We start from the raw sequence: 10,760 nt of genomic DNA on the forward strand, positions 1-10,760 counted from the left end.
AGAGTATGATATGTAGAAAACTTTCTGGTGAGATTTGAACGGTTAAATCTTTTGGAATAAAGAAACATGATAGAAAAGAGATGAAATCTCAAAAGAGATTGAACGAAACAAACGAAATTGGTCAAAGAACAATCAATTCCCGAACAGAACACAAAAATTATCAAAGAATATGATCAAAGGAAGATGAGAAAATCGGCGAAACGAGGGAACCGGTGAGGCGAAGAGCAGGATAAAGAACCTTGCTCTTATACCATGTAATAATTGAAAACGATGACATAGAAAGAAAAAAAGTAAAGATTCAGAGAAAGAAAATTGTATTTCAATCAGAATGAAAGTTATACATACAAATTAAGAACAAGAAAACTATATATATATACATAACACATATGCGACGCATATGTTATACGGCGTGTAAGTTACACACTATATAACATATACGACGTATAGTGTTTACAAACACAAGTGTATAACATATGCGCTTATATATGCCAGGATAACCTCTTGATTAATAGACCTTATACACTATTCTAAAATAAGTATTAACTATAATAACAACATAAATTATGTAAAAATAGAAACATTACAATTAACACAAAATACGGAGTAGTTTCCTACATAGAAAAATTACAAGTAATACAAAATATGGAGTGGTTTCGTACATATAAAGACACGATTGCCTAACCAAAAAGAAAAAAAAAACAAATTGCCATTTAACTATTGTCCGAATTCATGAGTATCCTTTCCCTTATGGTCATCTTCATTTTCCTCTCTTTACAATGGAAAACTTCAACGTCACAAGCATGGATCAAAGCCGGTTATTGGTACACTGGCAGCATAGACCCGATCCCCAACATAAACTCGGCTCTTTTCACTCACCTCATATGTGCTTTCACATACATCAACTCGTCAACCCACGAGCTGGTTATAAATAGCATCAGATGAGCCTTATATATCGTCGTTCGCTTCCACGGTTAAAAAAAGCAACCCATCAGTTAAACCACTTTTGTCAATATGGACGACAAAATGAAAACCCTGGAAACAATGGGAATTCATCCAACTTTTTATTAATGACTCAAAACCCCACTTATCGAAAGATATTCATCGAGTCTTCAATAAAAATGGCTCGGGCTTACGGGTTTGAAGGGCTTGATCTTTATGTTACAACTTTGTTAAATACAAAGGGAAACATGACCAGCTTAGGGAACTTATTTAACGAGTGGCGACTTGCGGCGGATCAAGAAAAACTGATTTTGACCGTGGGAGTTCATTACTCGCCTGATCTCGACTCAGTGAGTTACCCGGTTGACTCGGTGAGCAAGAATTTTGATTGGGTGCATGTTCGATCATACGACTATCATACACCTATGAACGATGATCTCACCGGGGCCCACTCAGCCCTATACGATCCATCTAGCCATATTAATACTGATTATGGTATCAATGAATGGATCAAAAGCGGATTACCCGCTAGCAAGCTAGTGTTGGGTCTAGCATATCATGGCTATGCATGGACCCTTGTGGACGCTAAAGATAACCGCATTGGGGCACCGGCTAAAGGTCTGGCTATTACAAGAGATGGGTCATTCAGCTATGATTTTATCAGGAAGTACATGAGAAGTTACAAGACTAATTCGGTGTATAATTCGACATATGTGATAACTTATTGTGTGACTGATTCGTTTTGGATTGGGTTTGATGATGTAGAGGCTATTAAAAATAAAGTTGCTTATGCGAAAAAGAAGGGGCTTCGCGGTTATAATGTATGGCAGCTCCCAAATGATCACAACTGGGAACTCTCAAAAGCTGCTGGTAAGTACAAATTAGATGAGATGACAAATTAAACATATACTTTTGGTATGGGTCAATATTGCCATATTGGTCTGGTTGAAGATGAACACTTTTTTCCGATCTTTTAAATCTATTTTACTCTGGTTACTTATTTACAATGACAATTTGGGTCAAACATATTAAATTTTTAGGCAATTTACCCTTTACAGATATTATTAAATTTTCATTCAAACAATTAACCTGGTAGATTGAATGTACAAATATTTAGTTATAGGCTGCTGTATAAAGTTGAGTTTGAAAATCTGAAATTGACTACCTAATCATGATAATAAGTTCGTAAATAAACGTGTATATTACTCAAATCAAAAGATTCATGTGTTTTACATAGAAAAGTAAACAAATCAAACTTGTAAAATTGGAGAAAACCGTGAGTACAAAATCAGGGCTCCCGATGATGGAATTTGGGTCCGAGGGTTGGTTTGTTACATCATATGGCTCGCTAAGACGTTTGCATACCTTACTTATGTGTTATGACTTGTTAACTCAAGATGTGATGCAAGTTGTCATTTTTAAACCGGGTCATTTTCTAGCCGTATTGCCTCTGTCTTGGTTCACGTAGGAGCTCACTAACTATCAACGCTCCGTATAGTTTCTAACCCGCCACTACACACACAAACGTTCAATGATAATAAAGCACATGTTTTAACAAGCTATGTGTAATATTAGGCCTTCCACTTCAGAAACCAAGCTATTTCCCACTTTAACCGTCCGCTGATTTCTTCCCAGCTTCCTTATTGTATGGAATCTCTGTAAAGAATTAGAAATGTGTGAAGTGGAACCAGAGTCAAACCACCATGTATTACAGGGAACATTAACATTAAATAATTCATGAAGCATAAGATTTAGGTTAATAGCTTTTTTCGCTAGCCATTCCATAAACTTTGAACAATCCCTTTGATAATGTCCTTTCTTGTGACAGTAACAACATTTAGGAGTGTCTTTAGCTATGCTAGTACTTGCTCCAGGGGTAGAGACCTTTTTGGGTTTTGACTTATTTCGCATTTCACCCTTACCTTTGAATGTGTTGTTTTTCTTCTTGGAGTCAAAAGTGGTTAGGTGAGCAACATCATGTTTTTCTAGCTTTAAGCATTCTTCTTCCTGAATGCACATGACAATCAATTCACTCATCTTCCATTTCTCTTTTTGAGTACTATAGTTTATATTAAAAAGATCAAACTGAGAATGGAGAGATGTCATAATGAAATGAACTAAGAAACCTTTACTAATTTCAATGTCTAGAGTTTTCAATTGGTTAGCTATGTCATTTATCATCATGATATGCTCATGCACACCATTAGTCCTGTTATACTTGGTAGTTAACATTCTAAGAATTGTGATACCAACATTAGTTTTTTAGGTACCTTTGAATTGATCCTCAACCAAGTCTAAGTAGTTCTTAGCATTTTCCGAATCAAGGATGGCTCCTCTAATGATAGGAGAGATTGATTTCTTTATTATCATAAGAGACATTCTATTAAAATGCTCCCACCAATCATGAATTTTCTTTTCTTCCGCCGTTGAATTATTGACAAGAGGAGGAGGAGCATCATGCCTTAAAGATTAATCAAGGTTCATAAATCCCAAGGCCAACTTAATTTGTTATATCCAAGTACCAAAGTTACTTCAGTTCAAAGGTTCTATTCCGTGCAAATAACCGGAACCTGATCGTAAGGTTGATGCTGATGCATGAAAAGAATAAATATTATGCTCATTTATGACTATAAGAAACATAATTAGGATACAAAATAAAACATATCAGATATAAAATAATAACCTATTACTAACACCAAATAATAGGTAAAAAAAATACACATCATATTCAACTATTAACATCTCGTTGGTTCACTTAATAATGGAACTTAAAATGCTATATTAAATCATTTCTTAAACATTTTTATTTCAAAATACCGTTGAGTAAGATGAAACAAATATGTTTATTTCCATCATTTAAATTGTTAAACCAATTCACGTTGGGTTCATGAAATGACAATTTAAACAATGTATATTAAAGGGCTTAATATTGACTTGAGTAATCTCCCATTGGTTTGATTACTCAAATCAATTAACGTCATGTCATTTTAAATGGAAACAATATATATGAATAAAATCAATCATCATGAATCATAATACAAGTAGGCATGCTTAATGATTTCATTTCTATATTTCTTTTATGAATAAAGAAAGGAGCCACATGAATTATAAATCATGTACTTAATAATTCATGACAATTTTTCCTTAATTTTTTTTTTAATCGAAGTTTTATATAATTTACTATAAAACGATTACAATAAAGTGGCAGGCAAACGGGCAACAAGCTGAGCCGCAACCCCCTTTTGAACAGCAAAGTCAATCCTGCTAAAAACGAAGCTTTGGGACCTAGAAGCTGAAGAGGTTCCGTGTACGACGCGCTGAACCCTACTCAAAAATTTCACAGCCTCTGGAGCCAGAAACCCAAATGTATCAAAGGCAAATGGTAGAAAGACATGTTGATTATCTAAACAAGCTTTCTCGTGTTTAACAACTTTGCCCGATTCAGCCTTCAACGCAGCCTGACCCACAACAAACCCACGGTCCCTGAGCCCAACAAGAGGAGACACTCCTGTAAGATCCACACAGGCGTGTTTCCCCCCTGCCCACCCGAACACAAGAATATCAGCTGGTCGTAAAGTAGACCTCCCTTCAATAGGATCCGTGAGAAAGTTAACAGGGGCCTCCTTTTTAGCAGAAATCCCTGCCCGTTTAAGAACATCACACAGAACATCCCTAACCAGATCATGTCTGTATTTAAAGCCAGGCAATTCTTTGCAATGCACCGCATGGTCACCAAAAGAATCCAAACAGACCTTACGACAAATTGGGCAAGGTTCATCCGTCGGGAACATAGGGATCATTAACCGGTACTTAAGGATAGCCCGATACTCCAAACCCGACATACGTTGGCCTAATCCTTCAATGGGGATGGCCGTTAGAAAATCCTGAGCCCGAGGAGCCCGAAGGTATTCAAACACCGCCTTTTGGCGAGGGGATAGATCAAACTTCACTTCTAAACTCTTGACGATTCCACTAAATAAGGCACTCGCCACAACATGTTGGGCTTTAGGGGGGGCGGTGTCCTTATTAGAGAACCCGCTAAGATCAAAATCTGGAAGTGAAGTACGCAAACAAAAGAATTTCCTTAATTTGTATTCTAGTACTTATTAAATAATTTTAACGTACATCGGAAAACAAAAGAATTTGCAAATTTGTGAAAATATAATCACAATACATGTAACCGATTTGCATTGACTTTCTTGTATCATTAGTTTCCAGAAAATTTGCAAAACACTAATACTCATTAATTATTTATAACTAATTGTCAACCTGAATAATTCAACAACAAATTTTAATGTACATCAATCTAATTAAAGTGGGCATAAGTTTCTAGAAAAATGTATCTCCGAATTTTTTTTTCTTTAAAGCGGTAGCATTAATAACCAGAGTATTAATTCAATGCAATTCAATTCTTATTTGTTTACGGTCAATTTTTTTTCTCGTGAATCTCAAAAGTATGGGTAGTTAATAATTTTTTTTGTATGCAGAAAACAAAACGCCGATTTGTTTACTTCCAGAAAACAAAATCATATTTTACGTCGTATGATATAAAACACAAATCGAAAATTTATTTCCTGAAACAATTCGTATGATTGAATAATTTAACTGAAAATTAACACATGGCTCTGATGCCTCATGTTGAATCAATTTTAACATATGATACCAATTTTACAAGTCCCAAGTTAATCGACCACAAATAATGGGTTGTAAAACTTACTAGATGGAGACGATTCATTCCTTTGAGTATTCCATGATGGTGATCTTGATTAAGAGTCTGATTCCCCTACAATTAAGATGGATTGAATTATGGTATTAGAGAATTTTGTTATAGTGATCGCATGAATGAATGATCGTTGTATCTGACAGTTAATTAGGGCAACGACTCAACAATCTTAACAGCCATATTTACATATTAACCCCTTAAAGTATTAACTCCCATCAAATTAGATATCTTTATTATGAGACTACACACATTTAGTCTATATAATTGTTAAATGGTCAAAAGCCACATAAATATTTCTAACAATAACAAATTAAACATATACTTTTGGTATGGGTCAATATTGCCATATTGGTCTGGTTGAAGATGAACACTTTTTTCCAATATTTAAATCTATTTTACTCTGGTTAATTATTTATAATGACAATTTAGGTCAAACATATTAAATTTTTTATGCAATTTACCCTTTACTAGATATTATTAAATTTTCATTCAAACAATTAACCTGGTAGATTGAATGCACAAATATTTAGTTATAGGCTGTTGTATGAAAATCTGAAATTGAGTGCCTAATCATGATATAAATTCGTAAATAAATGTGTATATTACTCAAATCAAAAGATTAATGTGTATTACATAGAAAAGTATAAATCAAAACTCGTAAAATTGGAGAAAACTGCGAGTTAAAAATCAGGGCTCCCAGTGATGGAATTTGGGTCCGAGGGTTGGTTTGTTACATCATATGGCTCGCTAAGACGTTTGCGTACCTTACTTATGAGTTATGACTTGTTAACTCAAGATATGGTGCAAGTTGTCATTTTTAAACCGGGACATTTTCTAGCCATATTGCCTCTGTCTTGGTCCACGTAGGAGCTCAATAACTATCGATGCTCCGTATAGTTTCTAACCCGCCACAACACACACAAACGTTCAATGATAATAAAGCACATATCTTAACAAGCTATGTGTAATATGAGGACACGCATTGTTGGTAATTAACCAAGTCGGACCTATTGGGTTCGCCCAAGTATCACATTTTGGTGTATGGGATTAAGGAGCTACATGGTAGCTGGCCATAAGTAAAGTAGTTGGCCACAAGTGAAAGTGGTCGGACACAAATGTCTGGTGATCGTTGGACATAGATAAATGTATAACATGTTAGGGTTAGATATCACCAAAGTTATTGTAATAAGTTTTGAATTATTTTCTTGTTATAATAAATGTTGGTTATACGCATATTGTTCGTTAATTATCATTTATCAATCTTGATGCGTCGTTTCTTTTATCCTTGATGATAAAAAAGAAAGGTACTTTCATAAGTGAATGTACTTACGACAAAAACTTTGCAGCACTAGAAGATAACCCTGGCCACCGTAAGAGATTATTTACGACTACTTTCTGGGCAATTGCTTCCGTTATTATGCTACTAGGCTTCACAATCTGTTACAAGAGAAAAAGGATCATATCAAAAGGTAGACTCTTTTTACCGTTTAAATTTACTTGCCAATTTCTACCATTCTTAGAAAATAAAAATAAAGGTAAAACGCTATAGTCAAATCATGTTTATTTCCCCTTCTAATGATTTATAAGTACGGACCAAATGTGTATCTAATGATAGCAAGTTCGGTTTGCTTTAATAGTGAAACAGGTGAAGATTATGATAATGACGATGATAAATAGAGGCAAATCATCATATTATAATCAGCAAGTAATTAGCTTTGCAGACATAAGAGAAGCTACAAATAGCTTCTCGGAGGAAAATTAGCTTGGTGAAGGAGGGTATGGACCAGTTTACAAGGTACTTAGTTCTTTTGTTTACAAGTACCAAATTATTCATAGTCAACTATCATTGAAATTGGATCTGCACCAAAAATAACTTTGGTAGTCTATAAAATGGGTGCATTATACTCGTTTGATGGCATGAGAGGGAACCATTGGGGGGGGGGGGGTAGTGATCGGCCCATAACGGTAAAATTGAAAATCAATATATGCTAGCCACTAGATGATTATAAGTTCTAGAGAATATCATGAAAGTGATTTTTAAGTGTGATATACCTCTATCGTTATGTCAAAACAATTTCAGGCATATTTTTACTTGTATATCTACTTATACACGTCTAATTCTAAATATTTGGATTCTATAATTGAATAATAATGCATATGTGAATCTATATGCAATATAGTGTTGAGTGTCACATTATCTGAGGGAATAACTCTTATCTCACTACTTAATGACGAGTGATTTGTTTATATATGTACAACAAACTCAAAAAAATCGTATTTTCATGATTTAGTTAAAATTTGACAGATTAACCAATATAGTTCATGAGATTACGATGGTTTCAATATTAAAATTCCATGTTTATATCAGCTTATTCTTTGATCTTATTGTGGATCACAGGGAACATTATTAAACGGACAAGAAATAGCAGTAAAAAGACTTTCACGTAGTTCTAAACAAGGAATCGAGGAGTTCAAGAACGAGGTTACATTTTCCACGAAACTACAACACGTGAACCTGGTAAAACTCTTGGGGTTCTGCACTGAAAGAGAAGAAAAGATGCTAATCTATGAATATATGCCAAATAAAAGCCTAGACTTCTACATCTATGGTTAGAAATTTTCTAAATCCCATATTTAAGCGATTATACGAGCCTGCATCTTGGTTTACTTATAATATTTTTTACTAATGATATATAATTACTTGTGTAGATCCATACAGAAGGTCGATGTTGAACTGGGAGAAATGGGTTGAAATAATTGATGGGATAATCCAAGGGCTTTTGTATCTCCAAGAATACTCAAGGCTAATAATAGTTCACAGAGACTTGAAAGCAAGCAACATTTTACTTGATGCTGATATGAAGCCTAAAATATCAGATTTTGGTATAGCAAAAAGTTTTCAGAACAATGAAATTGAAGCAAGTACAAACCGGATTGTTGGAACCTAGTAAGTGTGCTCAAAAGATGTATTTTTAGTCCACATAATTTTCAGTATTAATATCCTAATTCTTTAGACGGTTAACTATTCTTTTGTTGCAATGCAGCGGATGTGTTCCTCCTGAGTATGTAAAGAAAGGTTTATACTCTCGAAAATATGATGTTTATAGCTTCGGGGTACTCCTTCTGCAAACCATAAGTGGAAAGAAGAACTACAACGTCTATGGACCGCATCAAAACCTAAATCTCCTCGAATATGTAAGCTGTTCATTTTATTTTTCTAATAACAAACAAGTGAGTTCCACTGCTAGAAAAATGCCATAGAATTTGGAAGAAAGAAAATAACATAAGATTGTTTTGTGGAATATGTTTAAAGTTTTACAAAATGTGTTTCACCCTTTATTTCACATTAGCACGATCAGAACCAAATACAGTTGCTCCTAAATTAATTAAGAATAAAAGTTACGTAATTCTTTTCCACCGGTGATAAGCAAGATGTAAGTTGATTGTGGAATGATCACATATGTGTTGGATTGGCTTTACTAGAATAGGCATTAAAAGATTAGAGAAATAATCACTAGAAATACCAAGTGGGCTAGCCCACAGTGAGATTTCAAATGAGAACCCCTTATATATGATGGTGTAACTTATGATGTTATAATATTTAAAAATGATCTGCACAACTTATTTGTCTTTGGTGATTGACCGTGAACAATTTCAGGCATATGTTCTTTGGAAAGAAGGCAAAGGAATGGAGTTCATAGATCCTTCATTGGATGATAAATTTACAACATATAAATTAACAAGATGCATGCAGGTGGCCCTGCTATGTGTTGATGAAAAATGGACGCACAGGCCATCAATGTTGGAAGTTTCAACCATGTTAAGGAATGAATATCAAAGTCTGCCTATGCCAAGAAGACCTGCCTTTTCAACTAATAAATATGATGACGAAAAGAAAAATAAAACCTATGGAAATATGTATTCTGTTGATATGGCAACCATTACCAAACTTTTACCCCGCTGAGTTATTACTACAATTAGCCGTGGCCGAATCATTACTTCTTGGTTGGGTTAGCATAGAGTTTCCTTTTATGTGAGCTGCAACATGGAGGTCCAAATGATTTTATTCTCAAAAAGGTTCACAGTTCAGAAAGAAAAATCGGACAAATTCCAATTGATCCGCGGATGATGATTAGGGTGTTATATACTCACATGCATTGTTTTCTTTCATTCTCAGGGTCAAGAAATTTAACAAAGCAAACAATCATAAAGTTTTTTTTTTATTTTTTTATTTTTATGAGAATTCTATGATGTTACCACATTTTTTTACATCACACCATAAGAATGATATGCCCAACAAATATATAAATAATAGAATTCCTGTAAAATGAGCTTAAACTTAATGCTCGGTAACATCCACATTTTTGGATTTATAATAAAATAAGTTTTATGTAATTAGCGTGCGTTGTTACTTAGAGTTAATAGAGAATAATAAGATATAAGGATAAGATTAAGGTGGATTATGGGCTTGAGAATGGTTACAGGCCTAAGGTACATGGGCTTGGGGTATTTAATCCTTAAAACCCTAGACATTTTCATTTCACCATCTTCAGACTCCAGACACATACACACCTCCTGTACACACACAAACCTCTCTTCTTCTTCCTATTCCATCCAAGATCATTAGAGAGCTAAAAAAATTGATTTCTTATTCATGATCTAAGAAGGTTCAACTAGGATTCTAAGAGATTCAAGATCTAATCTAACCTAATCTTTAAGATACGTATTAGGTTAAAGGTTCATCCTTCATTTCATCTTCATCTTGTTCTTGTTTTATAATATTAGATGAACGAATGGACCTTGTAAGTTGTAAACAAAACGAACCGAGCCAAACCGACATAAATGAACTCTAATTGAACCAAGTAGGAAATTTGGATCCCAATCTAAATAATTGGGCATAATATATATACGTATATAAATAAGTTGGAATTTGACTCTAGTTAGAGTGGATTGGAATTCGACTCTAGTTGGAGTGGATTGGAATTCGACTCTAGTTGGAGGGATTGGAATTTGACTCTAGTGGGAGTGGATTGGAATTCGACTCTAGTGGGAGTGGATTTGACTCCTATGTAACTCGAATGGATTTGACTCTTATGTG

At 34.4% G+C, this 10,760-nt stretch overlaps 1 pseudogene; it reads left to right on the top strand.

The window, feature by feature from the left end:
- Positions 1–747: 747 nt before the first annotated feature.
- LOC143549819 (uncharacterized) lies at positions 748–9,626 on the top strand (annotated as a pseudogene).
- Positions 9,627–10,760: the final 1,134 nt, after the last annotated feature.

The sequence above is a fragment of the Bidens hawaiensis genome, unplaced genomic scaffold (assembly GCF_021521415.1).
Source record: "Bidens hawaiensis isolate Kalapana, Puna unplaced genomic scaffold, B.hawaiensis_p1.1 tig00015811_1, whole genome shotgun sequence".
Classification (NCBI taxonomy): domain Eukaryota; kingdom Viridiplantae; phylum Streptophyta; class Magnoliopsida; order Asterales; family Asteraceae; genus Bidens; species Bidens hawaiensis.